Here is a 19,053-nt window from a genome sequence, read left to right as displayed (position 1 = left end):
CTGGAAATCTTCTAAACCGTAAGGGCCTAATTAAGTGAGATCATTGTCTTTGTATTTAGAATTGCACCAAATGAGTTTATATGGCTATGATGACTTAAATGGACTCCCCTTGACTCATTTAGAGTCAAAATCATTATTTCCTTCACCTTGTAATGACCTTATTACCCTTGGGCAGTGCTGGGTCGGGATATGACTCGGATAGTGTTTTGGACCCTCCGGTTTGGGTCATTACAATTTTGGTATTAGAGACTCAGGTTTGAAAACCTAAGGACGATGGGTAGGGTTGACCTAGGTGCAAATTGGAATTTGAATTGATGCTATTACATGCTTAAGTGCTAAATGTTTATTAAGTTGAATGCATGCCAAATTGCTATGTGTTATATGCAAAATAGTTATGAAATTAATGAAATGGTTATCGAATTTAAGCATACTTAATTGTGATTGGTTTATGTACAAGTTAGTTATGTGTATAGCAAGGTGATTGATGTTCTAAAGCATGTTTTGGTTTGGCTAAGTGTGCACTCGTTAAATGAACATGATATATATGATATATTTTTTTTTAGACATGTTTATACGTTGAGGTGTATATTATGGTTATTTGTTCATCAGTATGTTGTTTTTTTCATAGCGAGCTCGTTATTGTTGTTGTCGGGATTATATATATTTAGGCCGATGTGGTGTATTAGTATGTGTAAGGTTGTGACCTAAGGAAGTGAGGATTTTATTCATTTTTGAGTTGGCATGTGTTTTAGTCCCTATTAGACGAGTAGTGTGAGTATCTTCGCTCGTGGATTTAGCTATTTAATGTGATCTCACTTTGACCATTTTCTTGCTTTTATCGTACCATGCTTGAGGACAGCGTAAAGAGATGGATCCGAGTAGAGTTGGAGAGAGATTAAATTAGGGCAGTCCCTACAAGATGGGATTCCATTGGGACAAGGCCAATATGTAGAAGTGGATGTTAATCCACAAGTACCGGTAGATGAGGCTTTGTTAACGAGAGCTTTGACCTCAATTTTTCAGAGCTTGGCACGTACCATTTTTCCACAAGTGGTACAATGGCAAATTCCTCAACCATAGGAGACGGATATGGAGAGGAACCTTCGTTACATCATTCATTTTGATAAGCTTATGAAAGAGTGGCTTGAAGGAGGTTCAGACCCATGCATTGGTTGCGGATAATTGGTTAGAGCAGGTCGAGAAGCATTTTGGGACAATAGTTGTGCCCAATGATTGATTAAAGATTACCTTAGTCATGTATAAGTTCACCAAAGATGCAAGGATATGGTGGAATACCATGACTAGTGCCCATGACATTGACGGTATGAGTTGGAATACTTTCAAGGACCTATTCTTTATGAAGTATTTTCCAATGACAAAAATGAGGGAATTGAGAATAAGTTCACTTCTCTTTCACGCTTTGCTATAGAAGTGGTAAGGGATGAAAAGGAGAAGACAATACAGCTAATTGTGTTAGTTTTGTAACAGTGTTTTTTTTTTAAAAAATTAAATTTGTATACCTTAACAGTATAATGGGTAAAATTGCCATTTTTAAAATACAGCATGGGTCACACAGACAAATCCAACCGGAACAGTGTCACCTGGTTTTTTTTGCAAAAAATTGAATAGTTTAGGGGGTTTTCTATAAAAATAAAAGTTCGGGTTTCTTAAGAGAAAGTAAAGCTCAGGGGTATTTTTTGTACTTAACCGAATTTTTATTATTTTATATAATGAGGGTATATTGGTGAAAAATATATAAAAACTAAACAAAAAAAATTATCTCCACGTACATCCTATTTACTATTCATTCTATTCAATTTCAACCAAACATAAAATGGGAAAGAAACCTCCCTTTCTCTAAGAATTTTTTATCCATTCATTTTTCCATTCTGCAACGAAATGAAACGTAAGGTACAAAAGAATGACCAAGCTATAATTTTTTTCTTATATTTTCTATTACCAGGATTGAAGTTTGAGAACTCGCAAAGTGAAAAGTTCAATTCACACGTGACCTCTCTAGTCACCCAATTGAGTTTTTCATTGAAACAATCGTGTTTCATTTTGGAGTCGTTTTGTCAAAAGATCTATAATTTGGTTAGTGGAAAAGCTTTCCAATCTCCACCTCAACCATTGACAATTCCCAACAACTAACTTGTTTGTCTGGGTCTTAGTACGTCACTCGTAACGAATGATAGACAATTTTGTTGAAAATTTACAAAGTGACAAAATGGTAATAGAATCGTCAATTCTTATTTAGTCCTACAAAGTGACAAAATGGTCCTAGAATCGTTTAGTGTTACACGGCACGAAGGAGCCGCCAATGCAGACTACATATATATATAGGACAGCGTTCTGTGGACCCCACGCTCATACCTCCCAATTCTAAGAGACTTCCAAAGCCAAAAGTGTTTTAACATTATCCATCTATCTATTTTGTGTGTATATAATATATATATATATATATATAGTATAATATAGCAAAGATCTCTGAACTCTCACACAATTAATTTGGCGGAGAGAGAAAGATGAGCAACAAGAAGCAGTGGCAATGACAGAGTCATATCCGATGAATGGTGGAGATGGCACTTACAGCTACACCAAGAACTCCACCTACCAGGTACTAGATTACATGTATATATGTGTGTTTATCAGCATCTGATTATTTTGTTGAATAGGTACTCTTGTTCTATAAATTATTAGATTTGCCAAGGCTTATGGTGGTGATGAATTTAACATTTCACTCAATTGGGTGACTTATTCACTCCAATAAACATAATTCTTTCAGTAATTCGTAAGGGAAAAGAATTCTATATTTTTTTTGACATAAAAGTATTCAAATTCCAAAAACAGGGAAAAAAATATATATTCAGAAATTTGTATCCATACAGTTTGCCCCCTAACTGGAAAATGTAAAACAGATACTGATAAACCAAATAAACTGATGGCTGAAGTATAAATCTTGAATTTTGGTTTTTATTTTTTTTTTTTATTTTTGTTTTTTTATGATTAGTGTGTGGAGGTTGTTGAAATTACTAAATCAGTTCGTGAGTTAGTACTGTTCTTTGTTGTCTATCAGTTCATGTTTTGCTAAACCTAGCAATGGGATACTTTGATTTTTGTTTTTGTTTTTTTTTTTTTTTTTTCTTTTTTCTATTATTTCTTAGTTGGTACTCTCACACATGTCCACACATGTCCCTTCAAGCTTAAACCTTTGACCTTCTTTTGGGAGATAACGCTAGGCTACTGACTCGTTGGTTTGGCAATGGGATACTTGAATATGTTATATCCTTTATTTTCCATCTTCTACGGAATATACTTGAATAAGCTATAAAAACGATAACTGTTGCTTGAAACATGAGGTATACATACATTACAGAATCAATTCAACCATAATTTGCAAATTAGTTGGTTCTCTACCATGTTAAAGGCTATATTGGTATGTTCAGCCATCAGATACACTAACCTAAAGATATTGGAATGCAACTAAATATGCACAAATTTTTATACTAATCGATTATTTCCAAGGATACGATGGTATTCTATCATACAGAGTCCAATATGAGTATTTCATTTGTTTTTGGATAATCCATATTAAAACAAACATAAAAGAATGGTTTTATGAATAATTATATAGAGAATGTGAATTTTAGATATATATGTGGATGTCCAACAGATATGTCAAACGCATATTCAATATTATACCCAGGTTTTCAGCCTCATTTTAAAATAGTTCTATTATGGATGCCCTTCTCTCAATTTGAATAGCATATTTCAAGAACTATAGCATAAATGAGCTCATATATTGAAAGGGGGAGGGAGGGGGGTTAATTTCTCAGTTCACTTGTATAATATTTAGGCTATAGTAATACCATCCGGTATAACAGATTCAGTCATGACATATAACTAGGTTTCGCCATCTCTGAAGTGGATCAAGTAGTTTTTACTATTCCATGCACTAATTGGATTTGTTAATGATGATCAAAGCATTCCGAATCTGATAGCAGTGACAATGATGATTATAGCAACAAGAGCAGTAACATCTTTTTTTGATTTTACAGATAGAAACTATAAATTATGCTCAAGAAATGATCGATGAAGCAATTGCAAAGAAGCTCGACATAAAAAGCCTCATTTCTAATTCAAACACATTGCGCATAGCAGATTTGGGATGTTCAGTTGGGACAAATACCTTCATTGCCATGCAAAATGTACTAGAAGCCATGGAAAAAAAAGTGTCTTTCCCAAGGCAATGTTTCTAAAGCGCCCGAATTCCAAGTGTTCATCAACGATCATGCAGCCAATGATTTCACTACTCTTTTCGCATCCCTTCCTCATGATAGGCAATACTTTGCTGCTGGAGTGCCAGGTTCTTTCTATGGCCGCTTATTCCCGGAGTCCTCTCTCCATTTTGTGTATTCCTCCACTGCACTCCACTGGCTCTCTAAGTTGCCTGAAGAGTTGCTTGACAAAAAATCACGAGCATGGAACAAGGGAAGAATTTACTACCCAAGTGCGTCGGAGGAAGTAGCGAATGCTTATGCAGCTCAATTTACAAAAGACATGAAGAACTTTCTGAATGCTAGAGCTAAAGAGATTGTGGCTGGAGGGATGATGGTAGTGTTCATGCCTGGTCTTTCGGATGATATCCATTATTCTCAGCTCTCGGCAGGTCGGCAGTTTGATTGCATTGGGTCTACACTCATGGATATGGTGAATGAGGTAAGTCAATGTTCAGCAGGAATATCCATTCTGCATTACATTTTGATAAATATATGTTGCACTTGAATCATATTTCCATTGTAATTCTGTGTAACATCTTAATGCAAACCGCTATTATAGGGATTAGTAAGTGAAGCTCAAGTGGATTCATTTAACATTCCTGTGTATTGTCCCTCCCCCAAGGAGATTGCACAACTTGTAGAAGAAAACGGGTGTTTCAGCATTGAGAGAATGCAGATGATGGATTCGAGGTCAATGATGAATGCCCCACTTGATGCGCACACATTTATAATGCACCTAAGAGCTGGCATGGAAGGAGTTTTCACCAAACATTTTGGAAGTCAGATTGTTGGTGAAATGTTTGACAGAGTTTCTCAAAAAAGTGCAGAGTTTTCCTGCCTGCTGGACAAAGGCTACAATGAAATAAATCAAGTATTTTTTGTTTTGAAGCATAAATGATGTGAGTTGTGATGGTATTGGCCTCATTATAAGGGTAATTTACATGCTGTTGCTATCTTATCCCCCTCTCCTTTTTTTTATTTTTTATTTTTTTATTGTACTTGGATAAATAATATAATGTTATTCAGGAAAAAAAAAAAAGAAAAAGAAAATAAATAATCAATAAGAAAATGGTTTAAACTCAAGCATGGGACTTATTTATTGTCAACAATCAATAAGAAATTTAGATTTTGTGCTGAAATCCAGAAATTGGCAGATTTTGAATTTGATTCTGACAATATCATAGTTATGCTGACTGATGAATTGAATACATTGTGATGCGATTTGAGTTCAAATGGAAAACTACATTGTGATGTACTTCTGCAGTGACAATCATCACCAAGATAAATCATATTTGCTTTCTCGGCAGTTACATCCTGGTTATCATAATTCGACCTGCCTTTTTTATATAGATTATGGGACTAGAAGACCTAATAGATATGTAAAATAAGCCTATCTAGGAAAATGAATTGATATTGGCACTCTAAGAGGAGTCTTAGGCACAAACTATGATATTTGGATTTAAGCAGTGGAGTGTCTCAGAATGTTTCCTTGGAGCACCCATATATCTTCTGTAAATAAATGCTTTGAACGCAATTAAAAAAATAAGTTTTGGAGTGTGGGTGAAAAATGGACCAAACTTAAGGAAGTGTGAGTGAAAAATGGACCAACCCTAACGGGAATGTCACTGAAATTAACCTTAAAAATAATTAAGTCAGCTTCGGCCAACTAACTTGGAAATTTACATAATACAACCTTAACAAAGTGCTTTTATTTTCTTAAATTTGGCCCTACCGATTAACTAAATTGTAGTACTCTTAACCATGAGGTGGCCACATAATTAGACCTTAGAGTACACAGAAACTGTACGTAACCTTCTTTTAGTTTAATTCAATAAATTACTTATTTTCATGTTGTTTACACCCTTTTTCTCCCAATGAAAAAGTAGACACGTGGAAGGAATTTTTGACTGAGCCGGTTTGTGACATGTGAAAGGAGTATGGGTAAAGACTAAACTCAAGGAATTTTAATTAGAAGTGGTTGATGGTTTTTGCTTAAAACAACTTCTCCAATTGAAATAGGACACGTGGCGCATGGGTATGGATTTATTTGACAGTTGAATTGATATGGAAGTCTATCACTGGAGAAGCTACGTAAGAGCAAGATGACATGGTCAAAGGAACGTGTTAATTGTTGAATTTTCAGACGTTGAATTCTAGTGCCTAAAAATATGAAAGTTGATTTCTTCAAAAAAAACCACAATATAACAGAAGAGTTTTTAACGTAGGCCATTACCACCACCATCAGGAGTAATGGCCATTGTTCAGACAAAGAAAATTGTGCGATTTGTTTTTAAGATAACGACATCAAAGGACACGATTGCATGATTCACTACAACATATTAGACTTTTATCAGCTTTCTTTAGAAGAACGAGGTGTAGAGCACTGGTATAAGTGCAATTGTCCCAGCAACCTAAGGTCTTTAGTACCAGCGCTCCTAAAAGCTGGTAATAGTCCTTCCATTCCCTCCAATATTTCCCTTCCCTCCAGTTTTTCCCACTGCTTGATCTGCATTTCTCAGCTGAAGTCCTTGATTGATGTTTACTAACCGGTCTCTCTTTCGGCTTTATCTCATCTGAGATTACAAAGTTGAAGCCCTAGGTTTCTCTTCAGGCTGTCTCTTCACGTTCTCACTAAAGCCTCTCTCAGGTACCTCTCTGTTTCATTTTAATTTCTTCGCGCAATTCTAGGGTTAGTCGTGCTTGTTTTTGATTCAGCAGACCCCATAGAATGATGGGCCTATTTTAGTTTTACAGGAGGATGGGTCTTTTTTAGTTTTACAAAATTCAATCTGTTGGATTGTCAGACAATTGAATTTTATTGTGGTTCATCAAATTAGGGTTTATAAAATTTTCATCTCAGTAGTAAGCAATATGATTGTTCAAGATTATTTCCATTTCTAAGCTGAAGACCTTGATTGATCAGGCCGTTTCTCAGCTGCAAGGCTAACCCGTCTCTCTTTGGGTATTTCATCTGAGAGTACGAAGTTGAAGCCCTTGGTTTCTCTTCAAGCTGTCTCGCCTTTGCTTGTTCTCCATAACTCTCAGGTAACTTTTTTTTGCTTGTGATGGTTGGGGAATTTTCTGCCCCTCACTCTCTATATGTATATATAGTTACTTTAGAGAAGTTTTATTAGTCAAAGTCTTTAAATTTTTATATTTCAAAACTATATTAGGAGTCATAGTCCTAAAAGCTGTATGAAATTTCTAGCAAATTTACACACACTTAGATTCTCTTTTAATTTCAGTAAAGATAAGTTTATTGAATTTTCAGAAGCTATTTTAGTTCTTCTAACCTTCGTTGTGATGCCTAACTTATTTATTTATTTTGTTATCATTATTATTATTTTTGTTAAAGTTTCTGCACTTTTTTTTAGCCCTTGCAAGAGATAATCAGACTTGTTTACCCTTAAGATCCTATCTTACAAGGCCTAACCCTTCCATAGTCAATTATTCAACTGCTGTGCACATAAAAGCTAATATTTTCTTGTGGGTTACTAGTCTCAGTCCTTTAACTCTCCCTTTTTCATCCCCAAACTCTTTTGTACCAGCTCAAAATCAATTTTAACCCTTTTTCTTATCTTTAGGCCTTCAAAATTATACTTAAATTCCACAATCTGTCCAGAATTTCCTGCAACCTTCGCCTCTTGAACCAAGTGATTTTCAACAGCTCTTCATGAAAACTTCCTATTTTTCAACAAACTAAAGCCATAAATATATAAGATTTCCACGAATTAAGCCCACAGTAAAATCAATTATTCGGGGTTCTATTACTACTTTTACAGTGCTGTTCTATATCAACTTTGCTGTCATAGTTTGTAGGATAGTATTCTCTACACTTTACAACAAAACTATTTGGTAGAAGCAAATCTTAGTCTTGCATAGAAATATATAAATGTTAATTAATTTATCCTCACTATTTTTAGTGGGATGAAGTTTTGTAGATGTGACATGAAAATGTGATTATGAATATTCTTTTTTTTGGAAATTGAAGCAAGGGGATTTTGAATATTTTGTATATAACCTTGTAGTCTTATTGCAACAATTATTTACTAATGTTAATCTATTACTGTACGCTTTCCTCGTATGTTTATAAGCTTGATACAGCATAAGACTATTGATAGTGTCCTTGCACGTGGTGAGAAGCTGGACAGTTTAATTGAGAAGAGTTCAGATCTCAGTGCTGCTTCAAAGGTACATACTTGTAATTTGTGCATACTTGCACTAGCACAACATCTGTTTGTTCAAACTTCTGTTCACCATAGAGCATTTACATAGCATATGTCTTTTTGGTTTACTTATATTCTTTATTAATGATCACAATGTGTCCATGTTGAACCTTATTGAAGTTTATAATATACTGCATCCATGTCAACTGTTAGTTGTAAGATTATCAACGCAACTGATCAGTGTGTGGGGTTGCATCGTTATTGTGCTTTTTTTTTTTACTTGTTTCAAATGTCCTTTATTCTTGCAATTTGGGTCATGGCTTCGATCTATAACTGAATGAATGCTTGCCTGCATCAGAAGTTCCAATTATTGGGATATAAGCTTTCTTTAATTACTATTAGTAGTATAGGAAAAAATCATTGATTTCACTTGGTGGAACACTGGATGCATAACATTTTTAATCTAGTTTATGATATGAAAGGGTTTTCTGCAAGAGGTTATCGTTGGTCTAAATTTTTGGGATTTGGAGTTGCTTATTGGTCTTCTTTGAGCACTATGAAATTTATTATTATCAGCCCTTATTTTTTGGAGTTCTCTAGGTAGTGATTGAGATATTACTGTAGGTTTTAGTTTCAGAGAGTTTCGGTTTTAGTTTCAGAGAGTTTCAAGTACAAGGTCTGATAGTTTTAGTTATGTTTAGGAGGAGTTATATTGTGATTAGGAGAGGTATGTAGTTTGATTTGTTATATCCTTTTCTTTCTTTCTATATTTTATTGTTTTCTCTTTATTTCTCCTATTTTGAGATATTTTACTGGAATTTTCTTTTACAAAAAATAAAATATAAATATCATTGAAAACTCTACAAAATATCATATATTTTACAATTTATCCACAAAACAGAACCTTCAATTTGTGATGTAAAAAGGAACCGGTTCATTCTTAGGAACCCTAGCTACATTTTGTTGAGGAATTTGTTTTTATGGAGTAGTCATGATTAATTTTGCTGTTCCTTTTTTGTTCTTTTTAAATACATTGACTAAATTGTTATCATGTTTACCAATAATATATTTTTTGTCCATATATTATATTTAGGTTATCATGGCTAGAAGTTGGATAACTTAATCAAGGTACTTCAGATTGTAGTTTGATTAGGTTACTTAATCTAATAACTACAGTTTACTCAATTTGATTTTTTATATGCATTACCATGCAACTAGGTTAAGTTCAGCATACTTGTGTGGAGTTGAAGAGTTTGAGTTGGGAAGGATGGGCGTATATATTGTCTTTGTACTGATTGTGGCAATTGTATAAAAAAAACACGTTCTGAGGTGAGAGATGATTTGGTATGCAATAAGTTTATTCAGTCATACACAACTTGGTTTTATCACGGGGAAGAAGTGCCGCCATCTTCTCAGCAAACTGATGTACACACAACACATGAGGATATCAATGCAAACAAAAATGATGATATGCATGGACTCTTACATGAGGGTTTTGGTGTTCCAACTGAAGGGAAGGAAGAGACCAATGGAGAAAATGATCAGCATCGAAGGGTGTCAAATGAAGAGTTAGATAAATTTTATAGGCTATTGGAAGATGCAAACCAAGAGTTATATCGTGGGTGTAAAAAGTTTTCAAAGTTATCCTGTGTAGTGAAGCTATATTTAGTCTTCACTAAATATAATTGGAGTGACAAATCATTCACTGATCTGTTAAAAGTGATAAAAGATGGATTACCAGATAACGAGCCATTACCAAAAACCTTCAATGAAACAAAGAAGATGATTGGTGACCTGGGTCTTAAATATGATAAGATTCATGCATGTCCCTCTGATTGTATGTTGTATTGGAAGGAGCACTCTAATGATGAAATGTGTCATAATTGTGGCAAGTCAGGGTGGAAAGTTTTTGATTCAGAAGATTCAAAATGAGAAAATATAAATAACGGAAGAAACGGCGTCAAAAACTGAGTTCTGAGCAAAAAGTTATGCCCCGAACAAGTTCGGCGGCAACTAGGCCAGAAACCCTGAAACTGAGGGAAAACGACCAGAAGACAATTCTAAGAGTACACGACTCAACGAAATGTGAAAATGAATCCCGTACAAGGATCCAGGCTCAAAACAAAGCATTTTTGCAATAACTTTTATTAATTGCACTAATGACCTAAAATGAAAATATCTTCAAAAAATATTTTCTTAAAAACTCCTGAAATAAAATATCTTCAAAAGATATTTACGAAAAATACCCCAAGAAAAGAAAAAGATTCTGAAAAACTAAGTATCCATGCCCCTATGGACACCGGGAGCAACCTGAGGGCAATGCGAGTACATCATCCTCATCAACAAATAAAAAAATTCTTGCTAAAGTTATACGATATTTTCCTTTGAAGCCAAGACTCCAAAGATTGTTCATGTCAAGTAAGACAGCTTCTTCTATGAGATGGCATGCCGAAGAGCGAATCAAGGATGGATTGATGAGACATCCCGTTGACTCCCCAGTGTGGGATAGCTTTGATAAAAGATACCCAACATTTTCTAGTGATCCTCGAAATTTCAGGCTTGCATTAGCAACTGATGGGTTCAATCCATTCAAGACCATGAGTGTTGCACACAGTACATGGCCTGTTTTGATACTCGTGTATAACCTACCCTTATGGATGTGCATGAAATAATCTTATTTTATTCTATCAACCTTGATACTTGGCCCTAAGGGACCTGGAAATGATATTGATGTCTATTTGCAGCCTTTGATAGAGGAATTAAAAGAGTTGTGGGTTGATGGGGTGGAAACTTATGATGCTTCAAGAAATGAGATGTTCCGCATGCATGCAACATTGTTTTGGACTCTTTCTGACTTTCCTGGTTATGCAATGGTATCCGGTTGGAGTACAAAAGGATATTTGGCTTGTCCTACTTGTAACAAAGACACTTGCTCTCATTTCTTAGATCATAGTAAGAAAATATGTTATGATGGGCATCGTTGTTTTCTTGAAAAAGATCATAAATATAGGCGTTGTAAATCAGCATTTGATGGCACTGAAGAGGTAAGGTGTGCACCGCCTATGTTATCTGGAACACAATTGTTACATGAATGAAGAGTGAAGATCGGACGCGTCCGCTGCACAATTGGAGAAAGAAGAGTATATTCTTTCAATTACCATATTGGAAGTATAATCTTCTGGGTCATAATCTAGATGTGATGCATATTGGAAAAAAATATATGTGATAATATACTTCACACATTGATGAATGAGTGGAAAGGGAATGATGGATTAAAAGCAAGACTTGACCTACATGATATGGGAGTAAGGCTTTCACTTCACCCACAAGAACGTGGTTCAAATAAATTTTATTTGCCTCCTGCAAGTTTCACGCTATCTTCACTTGAAAAGAGCACATTATGTCGAGTGTTGAAAAATGTTAAAAGTTCCAGATGGGTATGCATCTAACATTTCACGTTGTGTGAAATTGAAAGAGCGTAAAATTAGTGGGTTGAAGAGTTATGATTGTCATATCTTGATGCAACAACTTCTAGCCATAGCCATTCGTAGGATATTGCCTAAGAATGTTTGCTCAGTACTTGTTGAGCGCAGTAACTTTTATCGAGAGCTGTGTTCAAAGACTCTTCGGCCTGAGGACTTGGATAAATTGGAACACCGGATTGTTTTAATACTACGTTAGTTGGAAATGATATTCCCACCTGCCTTCTTTACCATAATGGTACATTTATCTGTTCACTTGGCTCAAAAGGCAAGGATTGCAGGACCAGTGCAATACCGTTGGATGTATCCAATTGAGAGGTCAAGATTTTTAATGAATTTTCATTTATAGCTTGTTTGTTTTTCAATAATTCTGATATTATTAAATTTCATACTTTATATTTAGGTACCCTATGACTTTGAAAAATTACGTGTGATATAGAAGTCATCCCGAGGGTTCAATAGCAGAAGGTTATTTAGCGGAAGAATGCTTGACTTTTTGTTCACATTATTTGACAAATATTGAGACGAGATTTGATAGGCCCCAAAGGAATTCCGATAATGTGCTTGATGGAGAGGAAGTGAATAATTTTGGTGCACAAGGTTGTGCCTTGGGAAAACAAGAGTTCATTAATCTAGATGGGATGACTTTGGTGCAAGCTCATCGGTGTGTTTTGTTCAATTATAATGGAGCAGAACCATTCATTGAGTAAGATTAAGTTCCCCAATATATTACATGATTATATTCGTGTCAAACTTCATTTAGTTTAATAGGCAATATGTTTGACATTATATTTTCACAATGCAGAAAACATAAGAGATTTCTTAAGATGAGGCAGCGCTATTTAAAACCAAGACAATTAGAGAAGACGTCTCATGATTTATTTCACAAATGGTTTAATGAACGTGTAAGTATTTGACTTTTGTATACGTGTTGGTGTATTATAGGTTTATGAAAAATTACCTTATTATATAAGTTATATCTTTATGAATATAGTTGCGAGATACTGAGGATCCAATTCCTAATGAGCTGAGGTGGCTAGCACAAGGTCCAAACCCTGTCGCGAAACGGTTTAAGAAGTTTGTGATCAATGGTTTGAAGTTTCATGTTAGAGATGTTAAGAGACAGAGAAAGACTCAGAATAGTGGAGTTGTCATAAAGGCAGTGACATCTAGTTATGCAAGAGCCACCAATTAAAATCCCGTTACAGGAGATATTCAGTACTATGGTGTGTTGACTGATATCATTGAGTTAAATTGCATTGTAAATAGGAGGTGGTATTGTTTAAGTGTGATTGGTTTGATGTTTTATCCAAGGGTAGAGGAATAAAGGAGGATGATTTTCGATTTAAGCTTGTTAATTCGTCACGATCGTTGGGAACAGATGAGTCTTTCATTTTAGCATCTCAAGCTGTACAAGTATTCTATGTTGATGATCCCATTGACAATGAGTGGAAAGTGGTTGTTGGCACAAAACCGCGAGACCTTTATGATATGCCAGAGCACGATATTGAATCTTATCAAGTTCAGGAGCCATTTCATGCACAACATGTGGATAACGACTTGGATGTACCTGATGATAGCACGTTTTGGACAAGAGCTGATTTGCTTAGAACAACTATAGAAGAAGATGATGATGTTGATGAAGATGAGATTTAGGATGATTCCATATCTACTACTCAATGGATGTGAAACGCCTTTTTTGGATGTCAAATGTCTTTTTTGGATATTATAAGCTTTGATTGATTATATATATATATATATATATATATATGCAGCTTTGACAATAATATTGCAGTATCATATTTTGTAGCATGCACATGTACGCTTCCCATGAAAATTGATTTAGTGTTTTTGTGCTTATATATTTTTAATATGTTTTGATCTATTCTTGGCACATTATTGTATAAGTGCAATCAAGGATTTTACCAAAAACAGAATGGTTTTATATAATTTCCATTGGACAACCAAAAATATCCTAAAGTTTTGAGGTATTTATTATTTCTTTTTATTGGTTTTACCTGGATTGTGCACCGCCTTTTTTTAACAATTTGATTACATTCTCTTAAATGAATTCTCACTTTTTTGTTTGCTTTTCCAGGAAGGATAAATAATAAGCTGACAATGAAACGAACGGTTAGTGAAGTCGAAAAAGTGAGTGAACAAAATACCGAAGCTTCAACTTCAAAATCATCCCATCGCCGAAGAAGAGACGGGGCCTGACCGATGCAAAAATGTCGTAAACACGACAACCTTATTACCATTAAGGTACATATATATAGAGATCATCTTATATAGTTTACATAATTAGACTATATTCAATATGAAGGAGAAAAAAGGATATCTATCTTTATTTTTGTACTAAACATTTATAATTGTTAATTTTTGTTTAAGGTTAAGTGGACAGCCGATCGGCCTTGGAAGTGGTACATATACTAATTATTTGGCAACACTTGCTCGGAATGGTATATTAGCTCCTTTGTGCTACAAAACTTGGTGGGAGATGCCTAAATGGCTTAAAGAGGATGTGGAACATTGTAAAGGTAAAACCCTTCAATGACATTAAAATAATTTTTATAGAAAAAGTGGATTAATATGCAGCAATTATCACATTTTCAGGGAAAGTATGATGTGAGAATCATGTCAAAACAGTGGACATTATCCTCCATCGAAAAAAAATGGAGGGGGCATAAGTGTGAATTAAAAAGTGAATACTACTCGGTTAGGGATACAAATGCAGAAAGATTGACAAACCCACCACCTAATGTTGAAAAGGAGCATTGAGAGTTTTTGGTTAGGCATTGGGGTATGCCTATTGCGAAGGTAATCCTCCATCTATCAATTTTGTTTAAAGTCAATGAGTTCAATTTATAGTTTACTTACTTTCAGTCATTATTTTAGGTGGAATGTTCTTTACTCAAAGAACGTTTACTTTTTCTCACTTTTTGTAGGAGGTCAGCGAAAAAAACAAAGAACGTCGTGGGAAGCAGACAATGATGCATACTACAAGGACAAAAAGCTTTGCACGTGTTTCTGCTGAGGTTAGTTGAAGTTTTGGTAATATAAATTATTTCAATTCCTATATCGTTGAATGATTATAAATGTTAGTGGTAAATAATATATATCACAATGTCTATGTTTCTTTTATAGATTGAGGAAAAAGAAGGTATTTAGCTTTCTCGTGCAGATTTATTCATTCGCACACATATAAATAAGGATGACAATGCTACTGATGCTACTTTGGAGATGATTGTAAGTTTTCATGCTTCCATTTTGTAAAAAGGGGGTCATGTGCCTTGAAGTGACCAATTTTTAAACTCTTTGCGGTGTAGTAGGGGGTCACATGCCTTGAAGTGACCAATTTTTAAATCATCAGCCCATGTGGAGGCATTTTAATTTCATTGTTTATCATCGGCCCATGTGGAAGCAATTTACTTTCTTGTATTTGTTGAAAAGCATGGGAGTATGGGATCAATGTATGTAGAGGCTTCTTGTTGATTGATTTGTGTTGCGGAGGAGAAGTATTTGCTATTTGTTGTTTGTTGTTTGTATTAATTTCTTACTCATACCAGTGCAATAGTCTTTTGAATGTAGGCAACTTCAAATAGTAGGAATAAGGCTTTGTTGAGTTAAGCTGAATAAGAGTTTTTGGTTATGCAACATATTCTTATGTTTTGCACAAAAGAGGCAGTTATTATTCACATCTGGCTTTCTCCACTTCCCATTCAACTGTTATGTGTGTCTACAACCCAATATATCACTGCTTTGAATCAATCACACTTTGTCTTGGAACCCATTCTAGCCCTTGTTATTCCATTAATTAATCTTGAAACCCTTTTCTTTCTCTCTTCAGTTATGAAATTTCATCTCAAGGATCTAAATCAGCTTTTTATTTAAGAATTTACTTGAACTTTAGGTAGAGCAGTGAGATTGAAAAAACAAAGCAAGTTGAAAAACGAACTTAGTAAAACTGACCGGAACTAAAGATTTAGCAGATTTGAGAGGTGACTTGCCCAGAGAATACTTGTATCACTTTACAAACTTTGTTCTCTCAGTTGTGAGGAAACAGGTATTACAATTTTGTGTGACACACAACTATATATTTAGAAATATGTAGTTAAAAAAAATTCTCTAGCAAAAACTAATGTAACCTTGCTATATGGAACAAGAGCTTTGTATCAGGTGTCTTCAGGCCTTAAGAGTCATTGAATGGTAGAAATCATATATAGGAACACATTCAAATTAAAATGTACAGAGACTTGGAATCTTAGTAACTTTCATTCATATGACCCCTTCATATTTAAGTACAGGGTGGTAGAACATCATTGTTTATAATAACTTGGACCATAGTCAGCACATTACATGATTTGGTTCCAAATGTCCGAGTGTCAGCTGTACGTAAGGTGTGGCTCAGCTGAAATCCTTATGCAAGGTGTGCCCTTCGGCCTTCTGAACAGTTGCACCTTGTGCTCGAACCTGTTTATATCTTGATTATTATTCCTCTATGATCCAGGGTAACTACAAAATGTTGTACTTTATGCTTACATTTCCTCATTCTCCTTGTATCATTATGTTGTTTCATTCCATTATGCCCATGTTTTGAAACTCAAGGAAAGCCATGTTATGAGTGTCTCACCAACATTGTTCTTTCCAAGTGACTATACTGAGACCATACTGAGGAGAGACCAGGAGGCAAGGGAAAGTGATCAATTATTTTATTTTATTTTATTTTATATTTGCACTGAAGACTTACCCTAGTTTGAGTGGTTCTTTTCTCTTCCCCCTTCTGTCCCCAAAAATCCTTGTCAGCCCGCGCCCACGATTGGACAAGTAGCTAGATTTATGTTGCCTAAATCCTTAGTCTTGTAAAAATAGAGTAATTAACTTTGGACTTTAACCTTTTATATAGCTAGAAAATCTCAATTTCTTGCATTTGGACTAGAAATTTAAAAAATTGAGTCCATTTTTCACCGCTGCTCTTTCACATTACTCCAGAATCTCCCTCCATTCTAAAAGTTAGGTATACTACCCAAATTTCATTTATGGAAACTTGATACAGCTGAACAATTTGACATAATCTTTGATTTACTTAGTTACCTGGAGCTGAAACTAGATTAAAAAGCAAAGAGCCAAAAAAAAAAAAAAAAAAAAAAAAAAAAAGGAAAAAAGAAGAAAAGGAAATCAATGTTTTCGGATTGTTGCAGTTTTGTTGTTAATACTTATTTCAACAATTTTAATGTTGTACGAACCTACTTGTGTAACTAAATCAATAATGAAATATTTGAAATATCTATATTTTCTAGCTGATATAGTTAATTTATTTTACAATTACAAATGTTGGATATGAAGCATTTTGTTTAATTTATTTTCTATACATTCATTATTATTATTATTATTATTATTATTATTTTTGCAGGAAAACATAAAAGATCTTCAAAAAAGTTACTCTGACTTGCCTATTGGCAGTTCTAATGATTTGTTCTCTATTGTGAGGGGAGAAGAGAGAACTGGTCATGCGGGGATGCTTGGCTTGGGGCTTATGCCAAGTGATGTTTGGGGGCCTTTCTTGGTAAAGCTGAACTGATTAATAATGTCAAAAAATCTGATGAGGAGGCATGTGCTGCACGTGTAGAGTTGCAGGAGACCATTTCAAAAATGCAAGCCAACTATGACAAGAAGTTGGAAAATTTACGAGCCAACTATGACGACAAGTTGGAAAATTTACAACAACAGGTGGCTATGCTAATGTAGATGCAATAGCAAAATTGTAGTGGACATGTATATTTATTATTAGTTTTACTCTTTACGAAATATATGTTTACTTATGCCAATATTTCATGTATTTTGTTTTGTTATTTTGAAGGGTTTTGATTCTTTAAATGCTCCTCCTAGAGTATTCCCAAATTCATTTTTTAGTCATGATGCCAATTTAGTTAAAGTTATGAACTTTTAATTTCTCTTATATATTAAATTTCCATTTATTATAATGTGCGCTTAATGAATTTATAAAAAATGTAAGGTAATTCAAATCAAATGGGCAAGAAGACTTGTTGAAGTTGAAGTTGAAGCTGAAGATGGGGTCGTGGCTATGCTTTCTGAATTTCCTTTGCCTTGGTTCTTTTTGAAAAACTTGTACTACATTTGTCAAAAATTCTTTTTTTTTTTTTTTGTGACATTTAATAGCTTTATCTAGACAATTTGGATGGTATTTTCATATTGGCAGGTTAACTTGTGGTTGTATTAGTATACATTTTGGCGCTTTGGTTGACATTTACTAGCTTTATCTTTTAGTAGTCAATTTCAATAATATTTTTCATATTGGCAGCAGATTAACTTGTGGTTGTATTATGTTAAAACAATTTGGATGGTATTTTTATATTAACTTGTGTTATATTGGATGACATTTAGTAATCGTAAAGATATTTTTTTCCAAAAACAATAAAGGGGGAAATATATATATATATATATATATATATATATATATATATATATAATGACACCTTACTAGCGCTCTTTTAAGAAGCGCTAGTATAGGGGGGAAAAAAAAAATTCAAATGACCCTTTGCTAGTGCTTTTTCAGAAAGCGCTGGTAAATACCCTATGTCAGCGCTTCTGAAAAAGCGGTGGTAAAGGGTATTTACCATCACTTTTGAAAAAGCACTAGCAAAGGGTCTTTACCAGTGTTTCCGAAAAAGTGCTGGTAAAGGCCTACTGACGCTGGATTCACCAGCGCTTTTTCAAAAGCGCTGGTAAAGCGCTAGTAATTACTAGCGCTTTTTAAGACTTTTTACCAGCATTTTTGAGAGCTGGTGAAAGCCATAACTGTTGTAGTGATTGATTGTATGAAATGCTGGTGAAAGCCATAACTATTGTAGTGATTGATTGCATGTTTGGAACGTGGGAGCTTTAACGGCATCAAGGGGCATGAGTGCATGATTGATGGCACGTTTGGAACGTTGAAGATCCAAGGAAAATCAAGACACGATTCTATGTTTGTAACGTGGAAGTTCCAGAAAATCAAAGCACGATTGCATGGTTGGGACTCTAGGAGAATCAGGGAAAGCACGATTGTATGGCTTGGACACTTGGAAGCATTTGGAAGCATCAATGGAACTGTTCACAACTGTT

At 34.6% G+C, this 19,053-nt stretch overlaps 2 long non-coding RNA genes and 1 pseudogene across 2 annotated transcripts; all 3 read left to right on the top strand.

Annotated features, from left to right (window-relative positions):
* Positions 1-2,454: 2,454 nt before the first annotated feature.
* On the top strand, positions 2,455-5,238 carry LOC132300416 (loganic acid O-methyltransferase-like; annotated as a pseudogene).
* Positions 5,239-13,976: 8,738 nt separating this feature from the next.
* Positions 13,977-14,743, top strand: LOC132298781 (uncharacterized). Its single transcript, XR_009479952.1, has 3 exons — positions 13,977-14,193; positions 14,320-14,468; positions 14,545-14,743. It is a non-coding gene; the product is annotated as an uncharacterized LOC132298781 (long non-coding RNA).
* A 78-nt stretch (positions 14,744-14,821) lies between these two features.
* On the top strand, positions 14,822-18,175 carry LOC132298780 (uncharacterized). The gene is made up of 2 exons (XR_009479951.1): positions 14,822-14,966; positions 15,076-18,175. It is a non-coding gene; the product is annotated as an uncharacterized LOC132298780 (long non-coding RNA).
* The last annotated feature ends 878 nt before the right edge of the window (positions 18,176-19,053 follow it).

Source organism: Cornus florida, unplaced genomic scaffold, assembly GCF_030987335.1.
Source record: "Cornus florida cultivar Cherokee Brave unplaced genomic scaffold, ASM3098733v1 CherokeeBrave_3.0.0_Hap2_Chr03, whole genome shotgun sequence".
Classification (NCBI taxonomy): Eukaryota; Viridiplantae; Streptophyta; class Magnoliopsida; order Cornales; family Cornaceae; genus Cornus; species Cornus florida.
Note: the sequence above shows the minus strand (reverse complement) of the source record. Positions and strands in the feature narration are given on the sequence as shown.